The sequence below is a fragment of the Papio anubis genome, chromosome 7 (genome assembly GCF_008728515.1).
Source record: "Papio anubis isolate 15944 chromosome 7, Panubis1.0, whole genome shotgun sequence".
NCBI classification, from domain to species: Eukaryota; Metazoa; Chordata; class Mammalia; order Primates; family Cercopithecidae; genus Papio; species Papio anubis.
The window spans coordinates 88381396-88402595 of record NC_044982.1 but is presented as its reverse complement, the minus strand read 5'-3'; the positions used below and the strand labels follow the sequence as shown (position 1 = coordinate 88402595).

General features: G+C 41.7%; 1 protein-coding gene across 3 annotated transcripts in view; it reads right to left on the bottom strand.

Moving 5' to 3' along the window:
* CERS3 (ceramide synthase 3) overlaps positions 1-21200 on the bottom strand; it is a 125233-nt gene that overhangs the window by 98353 nt on the left and 5680 nt on the right. Inside the window, exon 2 of one of the 3 annotated variants that reach the window (XM_003901437.4) lies at positions 19159-19246. The gene's annotated coding sequence lies outside the window, so the exon portion shown is untranslated. Of the gene's footprint in view, positions 1-5066; positions 5308-16822; positions 16899-19158; positions 19247-21200 lie in introns of those variants that run through there. The other 2 variants (XM_009210997.4, XM_021940911.2) reach the window with 2 other exon arrangements.

Below are 21200 nucleotides of genomic sequence, written 5' to 3'. Positions count from 1 at the left end.
ATAACATTGATCACCTTCACTCAAAATGCCAAATCCAGAGAGCTTAGAAAATAAGGCAAGAGGCCTAGCACAGTGGCTCATGCCTGCAATATCAGCACTTTGGGAGACTGAAGCGGGTGGATCACGAGGTCAAGAGATCAAGACCATCCTGGCTAACATGGTGAAACCTTGTCTCTACTAAAAATACAAAAATTAGTCCGGTGTGGTGGTGCACACCAGTAGTCCCAGCAACTCGGGAGGCTGAGGCAGGAGAATTGCTTGATCCCAGGAGGCGGAGTTTGCAGTGAGCCAAGATCACGCCACTGTACTCCAGCCTGGCAACAGAGCAAGACTCCATCTCAAAAAAAGAAAGAAAAAAGAAAGAAAATAAGGCAAGAATGGAGTATTATTATTTAATGGATTGTATGATCCTTCATTGCATTAAACAAGAATTACTCTTCTATACCCTCGTATCTTTATGGCATGGAAAAACTAAAGTTTAACACATCACTGTTCACACTTTTGGCAAAACATGTGAATATTATGCATGTGTATTTTCTTTTTATATGATTCTACGGTATTTAAAAAAAAGGCTTTACAACTTTAACATGCCAAAAGTCAACGTCCTGAAGGCTCCAAGTAGGTATAAATCATCACTAGTACCCTAAAAAATTCCCCAGGAAATAAGGGGCAGGCACGTTTCACTTCATATTACAAGGAGATCAAATTAGTCTATGTAAAGGAATATTTATTAAGATTCTGTTATTTGTGAAGTGCTGTGCTGGGCACTGAGGATAAAACAATTAATAAGACAGGGTTCCTGCCTTGAGGACCTAATAGTCCTGTAAGCAAGGCAGGCCTGAACAGATGACTTCAACACAATTTTTTTTTTTTTTTTTTGGTATAATAAAAAATGTATACAGGTTGCTGTGGGAACAAGACGATGGGCACTGAGCCCAGTCAGGAAATATCAGGGAAAGGTAATTGGAAGAAAAAGTCCTTGAGATATCTTGAACAATAAGTGGAAATAAGCCAGGAAAGGTAGGAAAATGGGGAAAAGGGAATAGAAGTTCTAAGCAATAAAGTATTAATACCACAGTCAAGTAACCAGAGCATAGAATAATGTAAATTAGATGTTTTAATATCATTGTTTAGGCTATGATCATTTTGGACTTGGGATTTTGACTTGAGGATGTGTTGATTTCATCTTTTAATGTTTAATCAGAAAAAAAGGAATCAAAATGTCCTCAGATTCGCAACAAGGTTGTCAAAATAACTCTGTCAAAACCTCTTAATCTGGAAATAACAAGGTATATATAGAAAACTACCAGTGGGTTGGTACTACCACAGTGAATGAATGCAAGGTGTGAAATGGTAGGTTACAAATAAGTGCCCAGGCACTGTAGTGGATTGCCCTGTCATAATCAGTAATAGCTTTTCCTTCTTTTCAGAAGTATTCTGAAAGGAATACTTTGGACAATGAATCATATGATCACCCTCATTAAAATGCTGGTGGGACAAGCAGGCTAGGTCTTAGAGGGTTTGCTTGCATTCCATGCTAAGGAGTTTGGCTTTTAGCTGACAGGACCCACTAAAAGGTATTATACAGAGGAATGAGATGGTCAGCTATTTTAGAAAGGTCAATTTGGTAGCCACCTCCTCTGTGAGCCCATAGGGTGTCTTCGTGCCAATTAGAGGAAGGTATTCTCTCTAGGCAGACATAGCTCTGCCAAGCCCAAAATGATGAGTGGAATGAGGGCTGGATTTCAAGCCCACTCCCCACTTCACCTCACCCAGGCACATGCATGGCAGCTCTTCTAGCAGTGGTGTGAAGCACACCTCAGGAGATGGAGAAACTGGAGAGCAATCAGCTCACAGCAATAGATGCAGTCAGCAGACAGAAGGTTTGGCCAGAGCAGTGGTGACCAGAGGGAACAACGCCATTTGTGGGATGCAAATCAGGTAGAGGATAAAGGGAGCCCCAGAGAGAAGATTGATGGGGAAGCAAGAAAACTCAAAGGAGTGAAGGTCAAAGACCTGTGTGTTGGGAGTGAGGCCACGGGCCCGAGGGTAACAGGAAGACTAGATCAGAGGGTAGGATACAAGAATGGAATACTGAAGTGACAGATTTCTTACTGGAGATGAGAAAGAATTCCACGGTGTGGACCCCAATGTCCTTCAGAAAGATCCGCACCAAAACCAAGAATTGAACCCTGGTGAGATAATTCCCTACCTCATCTCACCTCTTACCCACTGTTCGGAGAAGTGCTAACCCAGTCACCTCCACACCTGCAAGGCTGTGCCCCTGGAGAAAGGCTGCCTTCTTTTCCACGGACTATTCTTTTTTTTTTTTTTTTTTTTTTGAGACAGGGATTCACTCTTGTTGCCCAGGTTGGAGTGCAATGGCATGATCTCGGCTCACTGCAACCTCTGCCTTCTGGGTTCAAGCAATTCTCCTGCCTCAGTCTCCCAAGTAGCTGGGATTACAGGTATATGCCACCATGACCAGCTAATTTTGTATTTTTAGTAGAGACGGGGTTTCTCCATGTTGGTCAGGCTGATCTCAAACTCCTGACCTCAGGTGATCCGCCGGCCTTGGCCTCCCAAAGTGCTGGGATTACAGGCATGAACCACTGCACCCAACTTCCATGGATTATTCTTTTATTAGAATTTCTACCCTGAGAGGGAGGAGTGAATCCTATTTATACCATTGCGAAGTTGTGTAAATATGGTGGAACAAAGATCATCAACAAAGACTTAGTGAATATTTCCTCTCGATTAGGCTTTGGGGCTACAGAAAGGATGGGGTGAAGGGGTGACCCTGGACTGCAGACTTGATCTGGGTAGGAAGGTATAGTGAGAACTGGTGACAGAGCTGTTAGGAATTGATCAACTTTCATGGTTGGTTTGGTAAAATAAGTGAGGACTCAAGCTTGGTTGCCTGAACCCTCTGACCTGAACAACTGACCAAAAGGGGAATTAAGAGAAATCTATTTTGAAGTATCTGCCCAGAACATCTCAGAACAAGAGTATCCACAAGCCTTTGAGTCAAACTCCAGCTAAAGTTCAAACTTCCTAGAGACTTGAGAAACCAGTCGAGGCCACAGAGTCTCTCTGTAATGGGCAAAGCTTGTGCCAGGTCTGTGTTCCTCAACTGCATCAAAACCAGATACTCCTGCAAGGGCAAAGATATTTTTTTTTCCTAGAAGTTTGCCTCAGCATGTTCCTTACTTTATTGGCTCCAAATTTAATAGATAAGGACTCAGGGAACAAATAGCAATGACACTGAGGTAGGTTTTCCCTCCAGTATTATTATAATCACTGTTATACAAAACAGCTTGCTCACCCGTAAAACACAACTTAAGGCAATACAGATTATTTCGTGTAATGTGAAATATAACTAATCAAATAGTTTATCATGGATATGTAGGGGTTACCACTCTAAACAATTCCTTGTGCATTACATGTGAGCAATGAATTAAGATCTGTTGAAAGCCATAGCAACTTTAATATTCAACAGCCAAAAATATTTAGGGAAGATGGAAAGAACTCAAGAGTTGAGGATGGCCTCTTGGAAAATGTAGTCCAAACTGAGAAAGACAATAAATCTACGTTCTTCACTCTTTCTTCATGTGCTGCCACCAAACATCAATTATTGCAGCTTCAGAAGTGTTAAGAACCCATTCTTCACATCATACACAAAAATTAAAAGAAAGCACAGATCTAAATATAATGGCTAAGATTGTACAACTCTTAGAAGAAAATATAGGAGTAAATCTTTGTGACCTCGAGTTAGGCAAAGCCTCCTTATATTTCAAAAGCACAAGCAGGCTGGGTGTGATGGCTCACACCTATACATCCATAACCTTGGGAGGCTGGGGTGGGCAGATCGCTTGAGCCCAGGAATTCAAGACCAGCCTGGACAACATAGTGAGATCCTATTTCTACAAAAAATACAAAAATTAGCTAGGCATGGGGCATGGTGGCATGCACCTGTAATCTCAGTTACTCAGGATACTGAGGTGGGAAGATTGCTTGAGCCCAGAGGCAGAGGTTTCAGTAAGCCAAAATGGGGCCACTGCACTCCAGCCTGAGTGACAGAATTTGGTAGCCAGCTCCTCTGTGAGCCTATGGGGTGTCTTTGTGAGCCATAGGGTCTGACAGACCCTGTTTCAAACCAAACGAACGAACAACAAGCAAAAAGCACAAGCAACAAAAGAAAGAATAGACAAATGGATACTATCAATGATGAACCACAGAATGGAAAAAATATTTGAAGGTCACATATCTGAGAAGGGATTTGTAGTTAGAATACGTAAAGGACACTGACAACTCAATAAAAAAACTGACAAATAATCCAATTTAAAAATGAGCAAAGGATCTGAATAGGCATTTTAACAAAGACAATATAGAAATGGCCAATAAGCACATGAAAAGATGCTCTGCCTCAGCCATGAGAGAAATGGAAGTCACAACCATACCCAGAGATGCCCTTCACACCCACAGTTGCCATCCAACAGATCACAAGTGCTGACCGGGTGTGAAGAAACCAGGACCCCCTCCCCAACCAGACACTGCTGGTGGGAATGTGACAAAGTGCCACTGCCATGGAAAACAGGCTGTTGGTTTCTTAAATGGTTAAATATACAGTTCCCATAAGACTTCGTAATTCTACTCCCAGTACTGAAGAAAATAGAAAAGATTCATGCTCAGTATGGATGACCCTTGAAAGCATGATGCTAAGTGGCCAGACACAGAAGGCCACATATTGTATGATTCCATTTACGTGAAATATCCGGAAGAGATACAAAGTAGGTTAGTAGCTCCTTAGTGAGGTAAAGCAGAAGTGGGGACAGATGGGGGAAAATGAGAAATGGCTTCTGATGGATACAGGGTTTCTTTTTAAGGTGGCGAAAATGTTTAACATTTGAATGTGGTGTTGGTTGCACAATTCTGTAAATATACTAAAAAATATTGAATTGCACACATTAAATGGGTGAATTGCATGGTATGTAATTTATACCTCCAAAAAAATTAAAAAGTTAGGAAGCCTCCTTCTCAGCTTCATCAACTTTTAATCTTTATACCTTTTAATCTATGGCTTATCCTGAATTTCATGCTGCAGCTGCCTGTTTTTCATTTCTCCTGAGTCAAGCTTGCATCCACGAACCCCAAAAACTAAATAAAAGAAATAAAGACTATAACCAGGTTCAGACTTCGGCATGACTTTAAATTTCATGACTTTATGGAAGAAAAAAAACGGTATGCTTTAAAAAGTAAAATTGAACTCTCCTGAAAAAGTGTCTCTCCCAGATGATGGACGCTTGAAAATAAGGGTGGTCATAGACTCCATAAGCCAATATTTCAGCTCTGGGTGTGGGCTTTAATGGTCCAGGCTACCCCTCCAGCCAGCCTCATCGTCCCTCAAGATGAGATCAGAGGCTAAACAGACAAAAGAAGTGAAGACTGTGACAGTCACTCTTCTCTAATCCTCTCTGCCACTTCAGACTATTAGCAAGAAACAAGTCACATTCTCATGGCCTCTCCATGGCTGCTCTAAGGCCACAGCCTGTGGTAACCCACAGCCAGAACCTCTGGGATCCTTCAGAGTCACATTTACCTGATCCTAGTATACTGGACATGTCATTTTGGACATGCCACCAGCTCAGCACCCAGCCCACATAGTAGTCAGGGAAAATTGCCACCATGTGTGAAGTTAGTGCGATGCCTTTCCCACTGTGAATGCCAAAGGGGGCCATTCTCCATCTGCTGGCATTGACCTGACCTTAGAGCTAGTCATTCAGATGCTTTTCTTGGGACTGAATCTGGAGCAGATAATGCTATCTGGCAGTAGCAGCAGATGGCATCCCGCTGAGGCAGCGGCGGCCGTGACTGCTGCTGCTGAAAAGATAGTCCCGGTCTCTCAGCTTCTTGGATTTCCTGATTGTCTTGGTTTCCACTGTTACCCAAGTCTAGTCCACTAGCCTTCCTTCAATGATGTGAGTTGCCTCTAGTGAAGTCTTTTATTTAAGGTACTAAGAAAGAGGTAAAAGAGGTAGATTCTATTGCCTATAACCAAGAACCCTGACTTATACATCCAGCATCCTCCACACCCTCCTTTAGAGAAACTGATGACTCCAATTTGGTTGTCTGAACCTAAAGTGTAGCAGAGGTACCTGTTTTTAAGATTCATAACTGGGAAGTACACAGCCTGCAGCATTTGTCAGTTTCTCCCTCTGTTTAGCCTCTGACCTCATCTTGCTGACAATGAGCACTCACTTGCTCATTTGTCCCTTTTTCTTCTTTCTCTCCCATTTTTGTCCCTGCTCTTCCTGTTGGAAATTTGACAATGACACTCTTAGTTACTGCTTAAGGTGGTTTTTCTCCATGTTAAGGAGGCTGCTGGCTTCCCTGAATAGCCTTAAAAAGATGCTTGGTGGATGAAAAAAACATATCACCTATACTGTGAGTAGAACGATACATTTGTGCTGGGTTAACTATGTAAGTATTATAATACTTCAACAATACTCAGATGGAAAGGACAGTTACAAAATATTGAGATGGAGAGATATCTGCATTTTTAAAACCCCACATGTCACTGCTGTGAAAAATTCTTGACCCTTCACAGCAATGATTCTGTCATTTAAGGACCCTGATTGTGAGTCACTCACTTTTTGGTCAGTCTCAGGAGCCCACTGATGCCCACATTAAGTTCTTAGCCCATCTCCCATCTTTAGTCATTTGACTCAATTCTAGCAATTTCTGGCAATTTAAAAATAAACTCTGTTAACAACTCTTCAGTATCTCTGCTTGGAATTCTCTTGGAAGCAAATGTACTTATTTACCCTTGGGTCATTCCCAGTTCCTTTTTCTCTCTTCAGCTACTCAAGGCCCCTTTTTCTCATCCCTTGTGCATTCTCTAAGTTCTGCAATTTTTACTCATATAAAAATATCAGAAGAAATTGTGATTTTATTTACACAAAAAATGTCTGAGGCTATTTTTTAAATAAGAAATATTTGCAAGAAAAATGCCAGCAGTTATTTATTTGTACTTTGGGGGAAGCAATAGGAACGGATGAGGCATCTCAGCCCCAGCTGTGTTTTTTGCTAATACTGTGGAATTCTTAAACCCTATTTTTGACTTGGCAGCCACCAAAAGTTTCCAAGAAGACAATGTAGCTAATGTAGGGGGTTCATGGTCATTCTTTTCTAACCTCATAGGTATAGAACCTAATGTATAAATGAAGACTGTTGAGCTACTTCCTCAAATGGATGCCATTCCATTCGACCTTAGGACTGAAGGAATAAAACTAACTGGGCCACAAGTTTATCACTATTCGAAGCAACATTTTTGTAAAGTTTTAAAAAATATGACAGTCTAACTCTCGCTGATGTAAGAACTCCAATCCACGATGAGGCTTTGGACAACATCTGGTAATTATTCATCCTATTCATACTGTAAGTTCCACACCAGCTTAGAAGATATCGCTATAGAACATATCCCTCAGATAGAGGAGAGCAACAAGAAACTATCTCTACACAACAGAAGGTCTCTCTCAGACAGAGAGCAGTAACAAGAAATGGCAAGGTGGGCAAACAAGTCAAACTGAAGTAAAGGTATTTTTCTGACTGACAAAGTGAAAGGATGCGCTTGAGTCAACATTCGCAATCTCTGAGTACTATTATGGTTGGAGGATATGAGTTGGCAAGAGCTTTTGAAGGTCAGGTGACCAGCTAGGTTATAAGTGACCAGCGTTCTCTGGTGAAGGGAAAGTCAGCTCTGTAACAGAAGGACCTTCTCTGTCTTGCTCACTACTGCCTACTCAGAGCTGGCCACACAGTAGACACCAAACGAGTATTTATTGAACGAATGGATGTAAAGCTTACTGGGGCTAGAATGCATTTTTGAACAAGCAAAGAGTGATGCTTCAGCCAAAAATAAAATCTGATTCAATTATCTAAAAACAACCTCATCTTTGTTAGTTGTAAAAAAATTCTTGAAATTTGGTTAAAGGGTCGGGTAAACATGTTTATCTACATTAGTCTGTTTGTGCTTTCTTTGGAACCAGCTCTACAAACCCAGCCAAAAAAAAAAAAAAAAAAAAAAGGTATGACTTTAAGATAAAACACAAAGGAAAACATGAGCATCTACGCACCTCCTGTGCACACCGTTAAGACCAAGCCCACTGTAAATTCCAATTCTAAATGCATTTAAAATTGTACCGTTTCACACGAAGAAGACAATGCAAATGATGGAACAATTTAACCTTGAAGGATATTCACTGTGACTAAGTTAGTGCATTTAAAAAAACTATAAATGCTTTAGGCTCTAACTGTAAAAAGAACTGAAGAGAAAAACAAAAGAAAAATATCCTGTACTTTAATGTAGTGGAGCAATTAACTTACTACAAGACAAAAAATAATTTTAAGGAATTCTCCTATACAAAATTTTACAATTATATTAATTTAAAACCTGGAAGAAATTCATAATAGACTTAGAGATTTTTTAAAAAAGAAGAAAAATTCATAATATTTGTGACAAAAATATGCTATCACCTCAAAGATGTCATTAAGTGGTATCAGGATGCTCCCAAGTATCCATTTATTCTTTTTAGTCACACACCCCCAGCCCCCACCCAAGTTACACCTGGCATGTAGCCGCCTGCTCCACGAGGCGGTATTCTCCAGCCTCCCCAGACGTGGCACGTGTGACTATGCCTGGGTCAATGACATAGGGGTGGAATTGATTTGCATAATCTCCCTAAAGACCAAGCTGCATGTCCTGGTTTCTCTCTGCCTTCCTGATAGCTGGAGATGCAGCTGATAGGACAGGAGTGATTTTTAAAGCCAATTAGCTCATTAGCCCTGGGCCACTCATATCTGTACTGTTACATGCAAGAGAAATCAACTTTTATCTTAGTCATTGAATTTTGAGTTATCTTTGTACAATAGGTGAGACTGTGACTCTAATAATACAGAGAAAATAATAGAAAAGATAAGTAAACAAGAGCTATCATTTGTGTTGTTTCCAGGTAGACTGTAAAACATGGAGATTTCTGCTCATCAAAAGATACCATAAAGGTTGGGCGCGGTGACTGACGCCTGTAATCCCAGCACTTTGGGAGGCTGAGGTGGGTGGATCACCTGAGGTCAGGAGTTCGAGATCAGACTGACCAACATGGTGAAACCCCATCTCTACTAAAAATACAAAAATTAGCCAGGTGTGGTGGCGGGCGCCTATAATCCCAGTTACTCAGGAGGCTGAGGTGGGAGAATCTCTTGAACCCTGGAGGCGGAGGTTGTAGTGAGCCAAGGTTACACCACTGCACTCCAGCCTGGGTGACAGAGCAAGACTCCATCTCAAAGAAAACAACAGCTTTAAGAGAATAAAAAAGTCACAGTACAGACTGGGAGAAAATAAGTGCAATATAAAGAACTTCTATCTAGAATATATAAAGAACTTCTATAACTCAATTTAAAAAAACAATCCAGGGACTTTTTCCGTCGTAAGTCCATTGGGAGACTGGGTTTCCATTAATACTCTGTTACATGCTCTAGAGAGAAGCATCATAAGTCTTTGCTCTGCTTACAGGGCTTCTTTTATGAAGCTTGGGCCAGTTGTCAAGTTAACGCCTCTCAACTCCAAATTCATCCTTTTTGTCTGCTCTGGGAAAATGGATTCAATCCGTTTATGTATTTTCCCTTTGCCAGCTGGCCAGGAAACTTTGCCAGAAGAGGGTCATGGAGCAACATGGTGGGAGGAAAGGGTTTCGCTTTTGTGATCTGGGGCACTTACAGTGAAGGGCTCCAGCAGCCCCCAGCCGCCAGCAGACTTTAACACCTCCCTTGGGGGTGTTGTGGCACCGTGCCTCCAGGGACATACCTGCTAACAAGCAGCTCTCCCAGCACCCTATAGAGCAGATTTATGGCAAGTTCCAGAGGGCTGGTTTCCATCAAGTTCCGCTGGTACCATAAAGACTCCTTTCAAGAGGGTCTGCATGTCAGCCTGCAGGGAGCCTCTTCCTTGGGTGCTCGATATCCCAGAGGTGTGATTGCTTCTTATACGTGCTAGTCCAATATTCATCAGAGTTGTTACTAGCCAATCTCCCATTATTCTAGCCCTGACTGGACCCAGTCTGCCTTGATGGAAAAGTCCAACCATCTTTATGTGCCTACTCTAATACTAGATATCAAAGGCTGAGGGTATTCTAAGCAAGTCAAAAAAGGCCTCTGAAGCCCAAATGAGAAGGGAGAGCCCTCTCATTTTCCCTCCTATCACTGTTGGTAGAGTTTGCTTTACTTTATCGTGCTTATAAATTAGGTGATGACTTGAGGTTTCAGGATGATGTGATTCTGCCCTTCTGCTCCCACTGATTCCAAAATTTAAATTAATGTCTCCATGAACCAGCTATCACTTTCTACTAGGGCAATACTTTCTCGTTGTTACTAAATATAATTAGGATATTTTCCTAGCAAAACTAATAAACCTCAAAAATGCCAATTAAACATTTGGCATCTGTGTGTGGTCAAGTTCCCTTTCAGGCCAGAGCTCTCCCCTCATGCTCTTCTCTTCAAGATGTGTTTCTCTTGGCTCTGAAATAAAACTCCGTGATACACTGTGATCTAGGTTGCCATCTATCAGCCCCTTCCTAACCTAAATCTTGAGCCAATGAATTAATTCTTAGAAATGCTCCAGGTAGCTACTGCTGTCTCCTGTTGTGTGCAGAATAAACTCCACTTGGGGAAGGTTCTGTCAGAGGCTTTTTGTCCAAAATGAGTCCGCCTCTGTCTGGAGGCAGCTCCCTATCTTACGTCTACCTGCACTCTCCTGTAACTGAGATGCTTGCAGGAGGGCCCTGGTTGGCTGGACCCCTGCCTACTTTTCTGGTCCTTCTGTGCCCCACTTCCCCTCAGTCTGTGATACTGCAACTGTGAGGGGTCTGCTTTCTAATCTTTGAAAGTAAAAGGCAAAGTTCTTGTTTTCTTTAAATTTTTTTTTTTTTTTTGAGATAAGATCTTGCTCTGTCACCCAGGCTGGAGTTTAGTGGCTCACTGAAGCCTTGACCTTCTGGGCTCAAGCAATACTCCCACCTCAGCCTCCTAAGTAGCTGGGACCACAGGCGTGCACCACCACACCCAGCTAGTTTTTCATTTTTAGTAGTGACAAGGTCTTACTATATTGCCCAGGCTGGTCTCAAACTCCTGGGCTCAAGCAGTCCTTCCACCTCAGCCTTCCAAAGTACTGGAATTACTGTCAAAGTTCTTTTTTTAGCCTTGAGGCATTTGCATAAGCCATTCCTTCTGCCTAGAATGCTCTGCTCACCACTTCACCTCACTCTCTCCTCCTAAATCCTCAAGTCTCCATTTAAGCGTCTATAAGATCCTCATCTAGGCTTTCCAGAGCCCCAGATCCCCCAAGGTTCCATAACCTGGCATACAGGAGGAACAAATAGTAAGTGCTCAATACATATAACATAGCAGTCAAGCACATGGACTTTGGAGCCAGGCTCCTCAGGTCTAAAACCTCGTTCTGACACTTAACTAGCCACGTGCCCATGGACAACTAGCATGACCTCAGTTTCCCCATCTACAAGATGGAGTTGATCATTGTACGTCACCTCCCTGCAGGGTTGTTAGAATGAGTAAGTGGGTAAATGCTTGTAAATTGCTTTATTTCATGTCTGTTAAATGATAAATTGGAGTGAAGCTATTAAATACCATGAAATTGCCCTTCTAAAGAAGGGAACTACATAAACTTCCAGGTTCTAAAATTCTTTAATTGACACTTATTAAGTTAGAAGAAGTTATTTAAAAATAATATTCAGTGCAAACTACCATATAGTAAAATTACTACACGCATCTGTTACTGGTGGCAACATAAATGATAGTATCTTTTTGGAAACGAGATAATAAATTTTAGGAGTCACTAAAATGTTCAAGTGTACCTGGGAATATACATAAAACTGGACACAATTTTTGAAAGCTACAATTAATAAATAACACTTCAATGTCAGTAATACTAGTTTTTAAAAACCAGAATGTTTAAGCATATTTGAAATATTAACTCCAGATAATATCCAGCTAATGTTATAAAATGTATCAACATGAAAAATCCCATGACATATTAAAAAGTAAAACCCAAATTCAAAGTTATATCATACTATGATTATATGATGCATATGATCTCATTATATGATACTATTTTATACATATCATATGTATGTGTGTGGGTATAAAAATAAAAAGTAGAAAGAAACATAAAAAATAATTGGTATACTAAAATGATAAATTCCGAGTGGCTTAAACTTTTAAAATATTGTTACTACTGATTCAACATTAGGAAAATGTATCACTGTTTTCTTAATTGATTATTCAAATCAGTGAAAGCAAATTTTATTCTAAAAATCATGCAACATCTAGCCCAATGCTATAAATATGACGAAAGTGAATCCCAGGGAAATAAAATTGCTTTATCTGAGTAAAGCCAGGAAAGCCAGTGTTTTTCCAATATACACCTAGTTCCCCCTGACCAAATTATGATTTGTTTCACATTAATACTTTAAGAGGCTAATTTTTTATAGTAAATGTTTCATATACAAAAGCTAATGCCTTCACACAGATAATACGTGGATTAAACTGATTTGAAATCAGGCAAGTTTGCTACCTACATAAAAACTTATCACAGCCATTTTACTCACACAAACAGCTAACTACTGGAATCTTTTGGATTTTAACAATTTCAGAGAAAATATAAAGTGTACTCCCTTAGTCAGTAGGAAGACAGGCTCTTGAAATCTACCTGTAAACTGACTTTACAGTGTGGAGGTAATAAAGACACAATAGCACATGGCTTTCCAGGAGGCAGTGCTCACCAAAATGGAATTCTCCCAAGGCCCCTTCACCTTAATCTGCTCAGGCTTGTCTTTGCCCCATCATTACCTCGACAGAGATTATCAAAGGCCTACTCAGGACCCAGGGTGGTAAGTGAGCCAGGAAATTGACTTAAACTGGTAATGTGGACAGAAATTTGCAGAAAAAACAGGTATGACTGAAATCAGAGGGGTGTAAAGCAAAGTTACAGAACAGAAATGTCTTAGAAGAATGTAAATCTTAGGGTTCCAAAAAAAGGGATCCAAGGTGATGGGGAGGAACACTATGAGATTGATAGTTCTGTTTTCAAAGGTAGAACTCCCCTCCCCACCTTTTGGTGGTTCACTTTAGGAATCTAAAATGTAAATTGGTGGCTGGGTAAGTAGGCAATGGTGTTGCAACATTAAGAAATGTTAATCCAAGTAGCATCCTGTCAGCATTTCCTTTCCAATTGCTGGTAAACATCTTGCTCCTCTCCACTGACCACCTTCGCGAACTCTCCTCCCTCGCCTGGAGAACACATCGTGCCTCACAAATTACCCTGTTATTAGTGTCGGGCACAAGTGACTGGTCCAGGCCAGAGCAAAGGAATTGGGAATGTGCTGCCAGTGAGTCACAAAGGGCCTAAGGTGAGTCACCTGGTTCTGTCTCAGTTTTCCCATTTGAGGGACTAAAGGATTGCCTTAGTGTCTGCAAAGACCTCCTGTGTGCCACTCAAGGGTGCTGCACTGGCTTCTGGTCACCTTATCCAGTTAGAAAGGGGTGGGTAAGGCCGTTATACAAATTGCAAGCTGGCAATTGATGAATACAATAAAAATAACAAACAAAAATGAGTGAATGCAGCACTTCACATACCACAAGTAGCTATAAGTCTTGCACAGAGCCTAAAATCTTTCAAGAGAACGGTGGCTCTACAGTCAGGAAACCTGGTTTGAGGGCCAGTCCTGTCACTTAGTAGCTGAGTGATCTCAGGCAACTCAATCTCTCTGAATCTTTGTTTACTGGCCTGTTACATGGGGTTAATTCCACCTACCACAAAGACCTGTCATTGGACTAAGGGAGATTAGGTATACAGACATACCTGAACACAGTAACCCACAAAGCTGGGTAAGTGTTATGTAGTAAACTCATCTTATTATCCTCACCTACTGGGCACAGGAAAGAATCAGATGTCAGGCTGGTTTAAACAATAAAATTAAATACTAAGTTTTAAAAGATTCCTCAGAGAGAGAAATGGAAGAACCTCCTATGGCTTCATAGCCTCCTCCCCCATCGTGTTCTCATCTCTCTCACTACTGGATAAAGATAACTGGTTTCACAGCCGTCTTTCAGTAAGGAAAGCCCACATAATGGGTACCAACTGTGCTGAGTAAAATACCCAGAGACAGGTCCTGGAGAGTCTGTGTTGCAGTGTCAGGTGGTTCCAAGCTTTCCAAAGATGGGCCTCACCTGGGAGAATGCCCAGATTTCCCTCCCAACCCCAGCAAACAGGAGTAGGATTTCCAGTACAGGACATGTGAGAACCCAGGACCTAGTGGCTTGTTAATAAAAGGAGTTTGGGAATCTGAATGCCATTTTCACCACTTTCCAACCACATGGCTTAGAGCAAGCGATGTTTTCCTGAATTCCTCACAAAGCCTGAAAACTTAGAACTGTGGTTCTGGAGTCAGGAAGCCCAGTTTGAAGGTCAGTCCTGTCACTGAATAGCTAAGGGATCTTGGGCAAGTCAGTCTGTAAAAATAGACACAACATTTTATGTTTATTTTGTAAGTTCTAGGTTAGGATTAAATAAAGTACATCATGTGTCTCAATTACCTAATGTAATGCCTGGCACAAGGCAAGTGCCCAATATACTGTTGGCATTGGTACTGCAGTCACTATTTACATTTCCTCATCAATGGCACTGTGCCTTCCAAGTGGCACGATGGCCAGCCAGCAGTCCCTCCTTTCCTACAATACCCTGATCAGGGTTTAGGTCAGCCTGACCAAGTGTTGGTGGGGGAGTGGCTTTTCTGAGGGATAGTGTCACTTGCAGGTTGACTCATTTCCTCAGTGACAGCAGGATTTCTTACCTCATAAAACTTGCTTGGGCAGTGCCACCAAAGGAATCATTTTATGAAAAAGAGTAGGACCTAGAGGAGGGTGTGAGGCCATCTCTTGATCAAGAAGGAATTTGGAACATCTGTCTCTCACCCACAGATAAAGAGGAAGCTGGGTCACTTTTAGGAAAGGATTTGGGGTTACTAAGGTACACTGATGAAGCAAGCTCCAAATTTTAATATTTTAAAATAAGTTTTTGTTATGTAATGTTTGCAGTCAGCATTTCCTGTTGTACAGCCCCCGCAAGATAAAGCACCCCTTGGAAAAGAACAGGATGACAAAGATTCTAGTAGTTCTTGGAGGAGGGTGGGGTGCAGCAGGTATGAGCGCCTACAGGAGAGGCAGGGAAATGGTGAAAGAGTGCAGAAAAACATCCCCCAAATACAGTCTCAACTGCTTTCTTTTCAGACTCTGAAATCACAAGAAAAGTCAGAGCAATATCTCTGGCCAAGGGCCAATGGCACTGAGCTAGGGGATTAGGCACCTGTTGGAATAGTTACTGTTTTCTACCTTGAGCAAATGGGGATTGGTCATTCATCTCTCTGGCCAGGGCAGCTGCTCCCTCTGTCAGTGATCACCAGCCCTTGCTAATTACTCACCAAGAGAAAATAAACCATAAGACTTCACACTGGAAACAGGCTAATCTTTTCTGTCTAGCCCTGTCTAATGCAAGAACCCTCTTAAAGAAAAAAATGTATAACACCCCGATTTTAAATAGATAGAGGGGTGACAGAGAGATAGACAAAGACAAACACAGAATGAGAGAGAGAGGGACAAAGAGAAAGAGACAGAGAGAGACACACACAGAGTGACAGGGAGAGACGGGGACAGAGAAAGAGAGAAGGACAGAGAGAGAGAGAGAAGGACACAGAGAGAGAGAGAAGGACAGAGAGAGAAAGAGAGAGCATGGCTCATACAGAATATCTGCAGTGCCTGGAACATTAGAGAAAAAATTTCATTTATTCAATTTTTTGATTAATGATTAAATCTGTGACTTTGAATTTAGAGATACTTCGCTTACAAAGACGTCTGGCAGAAAAAGTCTTGGGCATATTGTTTGAAAATGTAACATATTATTTAAAAATAAAAATTTCCAGACTTTTCAAATATACATTCTTTCAAAGGAGTATCCTTAAATTTCTGTCAATATGCATTTACACAATTTTCACATCATCTCTCTGCCTATTAGTGAAAATCAGCTGGTATGAATGTGAGATGATACTGTGCTAATACCATACACAGGATTTCCTAGCTCAACACTACACCAGGCACATGATCAGCTCCTTTTCCCTGGGGGATCAGTCAAACATGTGCCAATGTGATCTTCTGATTCTCCTCTATTGATCTTTATCTGGGGTCACTGCGTTCCTAAGCCTTCTTTTTAAAATGCTTTCTTTAAGACTTATTGGATATTTTATTTTAAAAAATTCCGCCAGACTGGGCGTGGTGGCTCATGCCTGTAATCCCAGCACTTTGGGAGGCCGAGGTGGGCGGATTACCTGGTCAGGAGTACGAGATCAGCCTGACCAACATGGTGAAACCATCTCTACTAAAAATACAAAATTAGCCAGGCGTGGTGGTGTGCATTTGTGATCCCAGCTACTCAGGATGCTGAGGCAGGAGAATCACTTGAACCTGGGAGGCAGAGGTTGCAATGAGCCAAGATTGCATCACTGCACTCCAACCTGGGCGACAGAGCGAGATTCTGTCTCCAAAAAAAAAAAAAAAATTCTTCAAAAAATATACTTGGCCAAAGTGCTACTGTGAATCACAAGTCCAGATTTTGTGGAGGAGAATGCTGGAAATGAGACAGTGATGGAAGTGGACTTGGAATTGAACTGACCACTCCGACCCCCTTCACTCCCAACCCCACCTTCCAGCAGCAGCTCCAGGTGCTATGTGAGGGGACTCAGAGTTCCTCAATGTTATTCATGTTCATGAAATTTAAATATAGATATCTTTAGGTTGCTCTAAAGGAAATAAATGCTCTGAAAAAAAAAAAAAGTGAACAGAAGGGTCATATGATATTCAGCTTCAAATATACCAACTATTACCTGGAATATACATATAAAAGACACTGAACCTACATGGATTCTAAAAATATACCAAGAGACACCCATCTGAGCCTCAGTGATGTCCTCTTGTTTGGGGAGAGGGAGAGCCTTGGATTGTTTCTCTTCCCCGCCCAGTGAAGTTTTTTCTCAGTAAACTGCTCTTCCTGTTAGCACACAAGGTTGGGAATGTCACTCATCTGCCATCTTATGAAATCCCAGCCACTCCAACCTTTGCCATGCTTCTAGGTCGATGTTTATGGAGCATGGAGGTGGAAGAAGAGCAATACTTAGATATTCCACAGCAATTCTGACATTGCTCAGCCTTTGTCACTCTGTCGCACATCAGTCAAAGGTATGATTAAGTGCCATCTGTGTACCAGGACGCTGTGCTTGATCCTCAAGAGCAGCCCCACCCTTACATCTGGCCTTAATTTAAAAGACCCCCACTCTGGCCCTCCTCTGGCCTCACTTCTTCCTTGCGTGAGGAGTCCATGGGTTCAAGGAGACATGCACACCCACATCCATGCCCCCTTTCCAGACTTGCTAGGTGATTAAGGATCCTAGAATTCCCTGCCTGAGCAGCTCTGAGCCCACTTCCAGGACCTGCATGGGCCCTTTTCTAGGTCTGCCCTCTTATAAATGACAGCACAGTATAATGCTAGGCCTGGAGGAGGCCCAAAGAAGACTTGGGGAGGGGAAGGCAGGGAACATAGCATGCAGTAGCCACATACATGCACACCAGGCTCCTCGTGGAGCAGGACGTAAGTGGGGCTGGGAGGAAAGACCGGGCCCAGCTGAGGGCTGGTGCCTCCATTTGTATTCTTGCCCTGTGTCTTGCAAATGTTAGGGGTAGGCCTGTTCACAGGGCCTTGGGATAGGTCTGAACCTCCAGAAGTCCCATGAATTCTGGAAGCCAAAGATCTGTTCCGGCTGTGTAGCCACCAGAGGTGCTGATAGCATGACCAAGACAGACATCCTTATGTGACTCCTAAAGGTCCCACTGGACTGCTCCTTCCCACAGCAAGCACTTTCTTTGTGAGCAGGAAGTATTTCTTCCTCCTATTAGGCTTCCTGTTCACCACTGTCACCTTCACTAAAAAGCAGGCTGGGAAAATACATGTGTGATGAACTGCCTTTGCTGTTTAGCAAAACTTTTGGTAAGAAGGTGTAGAAAATGATAGGCCCAAGGCAGGGTGTTGCCTTGGATGGGAGCCTCTTCTGCCTGAGTCCTCCACTATCCCATTAGGAGTGGGCAGGGTGGGAAGGAGGGGAAGCTCTGTGTGAGCAAGCACAGCTGGTGCAGGGAGAGCATAGACCTGGGATCAGACATCCAGCAGCATGAATATCTGGTTCTTGAAGCTGAAAACTGGGAATAATAACACCAGCTTTTCACAGACCATTGCAAAAAGTAAATGAGATGATTAAAATTATAACGAACAACTGTAAGTACCACAGCTTACAATGTTGAACCCACAAGCATCCACTCATTGAATCCTTACAACAATAATAATTATTCATGCTTCCAATTTGCAGGTGAACAATGACGTTTAGAGAGATAAAGCAACTTGTTCAAGGTGATACAGAGCCAGTCTCAAATTTAGACATTAACGGTAAAAGTGCAACTCCTCCCCTCTACGTACCTGACTTTGCCTTTCATCAAGTCAATATTTGTGAACATGCTTCATGAATGACTTCCTCGTACAAATGATCATTTTTTATCATTTGGGGTCATATTTTATGATTTTGAAGGAATGTGGTTTTGAAAGTTCCTCCTTACAGGTAAGACGTTGGAAGCTAGAGGCCTGCCCAGCACTGCCAGCTCTTCCTTCCTTCCCATCAGAACAGCAGGTGTTATGGGGGAGGGAAGACCAGAGCACAGACAGCAAATGCCACCGAATGATGGCTCTTTGCTACCTGCTGCTATCACATGAAGCTTTCTCCTGCATCTCCCCTCTCAAAAGGAAAAAATACAAATCTATAGTATTTCATAGAGAATAGCATGGTACTGGCTTTGCCCAAAACTCCACTTGTCCCCAGAATATGCAAAACAGTGACAGATAATCAACTTCTGAGTTACAGATGTTAATTTCCCAAGATTATAGTTAAGAAAACACAGTAGAGATAAAATAAAATAAAATAAAATAAAGATAATTACCTGAGTATATATGATAGCTTTCTACTGAGGAACTCAAATACTATATGTATGTATATATATAAATGTCTCCTTTTGTTTCACAACATCCCTGCAGAAACAGAAAAAGAGAAAGATAATTAATATACTATACAACTATGCCTGTAAGCATCCTTCTATAATAGGTCTAAAACTTAAGTCAGAGTTTCAAACCAATGGGAGAGCTTGGTGCTGGCAAAGTTGGGCCTACCAGTTTGGACTGGTGCATGGGGCTTTAAAACAATTTCAGCCAACACTGAAAATTCAGGAATTTGCATATAGAAATCCAGATTTGCAGCTTCACTCAAAAACTCAGAAGATTGGCAAGAATCACTGGAGCCATAGGCCTTAAATGGAACACATGGTTACCCACCTGGCCAACTGTTTTCAGGGACCTGACTGACTTTCTAGGGCAGTTAACTTTGTGACTCCTTATGTTGCTAACATTTCTCAATATGAATTATGTCTTCAAGTCAGTGTAACTTGAGCAGAGATAATAAAGGCCTAGCACAGCCTGGTGTAAAAATTACAGTTTGTCATAGCACATAGGTTTTCAAAGGACCAGTCGTGAACCATTAGTGCACTGGTTCCCAACCCTGGTTCTACATGTGAATTCCTTGGGAGAGATTTTTAGACTATGCTTTCTACCTAACCAGATCAACTAAACCAAGATTTCTGAAGGTACAGTCCTGGTATCAGTATTGTCACTGCTGTATTGTCACTGTAATATAACTACTGAAGTATAACATACAGATGGTAAAGTGACAAAGCACAAAAGAATACGACCAGCACCCCAGACTCTTCCTCATGTCTCTCCCTGTCACCACCATGGATTCATGTTGCCTGTTCTTGAACTTTATGTAAAAACAATTGTTTTGAGCACATTCCTTGGCATCTGGATTCTTTCACTCAACTTTCAGGACTGAGACGCATCTCTGTTGTTGCATGTAACAGTAGCAAACTCATTTTCATTGACGTTTTATATTCCATCCCATGACTATATCACAATCTGTTTTCCCATTCTGTTGTTGATGGAAATACGGGTTTGTTTTGAGTTTGGGATTATAACACTTAAAGGTGCCATTTATGAACATTCTTGCACATGCTTTAGGTAAATACGTGAATGCATTTCTATAGAACACATACCTGGGAGTGGAAACGCCAGGTCATAAGGCATATGTATATTCAGCTTAATGAATATTGCTGAACAGTTTTTCAAAGCTGTTGTGACTATTTACACTCCTCCCAGTGATGTATGAGAGTTCCAGTGGTTTCATATCCTTGCCAACATTTATAATGTCTGTCTTTTAAATTTTCACCTTTCTGATGGGTGTGTAGTGGTACTTCACTGCAGTTTTAATCTGCATTCCCCCAGAAAGCTAACAAGGTTAAGTATGTTTCATGTTTCTTGGCTCTCTGAATATGTTTTTCTGTGAAGTACCTGTTCAAACCTCTTGCCCATTTTTCTGTTGTGATAGTCTATCTTTCAGAATTGCCTTGTTTCTGTTTTGGATAGGACTCCTTGTTTGTTACATGCATAACAAGTCATGTTATATGCATGACTCCCTGCATGTTATTTGCATGGCAAATGTCTCCTCTCCTGCAGTTTGTCTTTTACTCTTTTAGTGGTATGCTTTGAGAAACAGAAGTTCTTATTTTTAATGTAACCAATTTATAGATATTTTTCATCATGTTAGTACTTTTTGTATCTTGTTTAAGAAATTGCCGGGTGCGGTGGCTCACACCTGTAATCCCAGCACTTTGGGAGGCCTAGGCGAGCAGATCACAAGGTCAGGAGATCGAGACCATCCTGGCTAATACGGTGAAACCCCGTCTCTACTAAAAATACAAAAAACTATCCGGTCATGGTGGTGGGCACCTGTAGTCCCAGCTACTCAGGAGGCTGAGGCAGGAGAATGGCATGAACCAGGAGGCAGAGCTTGCAATGAGCCAAGCTTGCGCCACTGCACTCCAGCCTGGGCAACAGAGCAAGACTCTGTCTCAAAAAAAAAAAAAAGAAAAGAAAA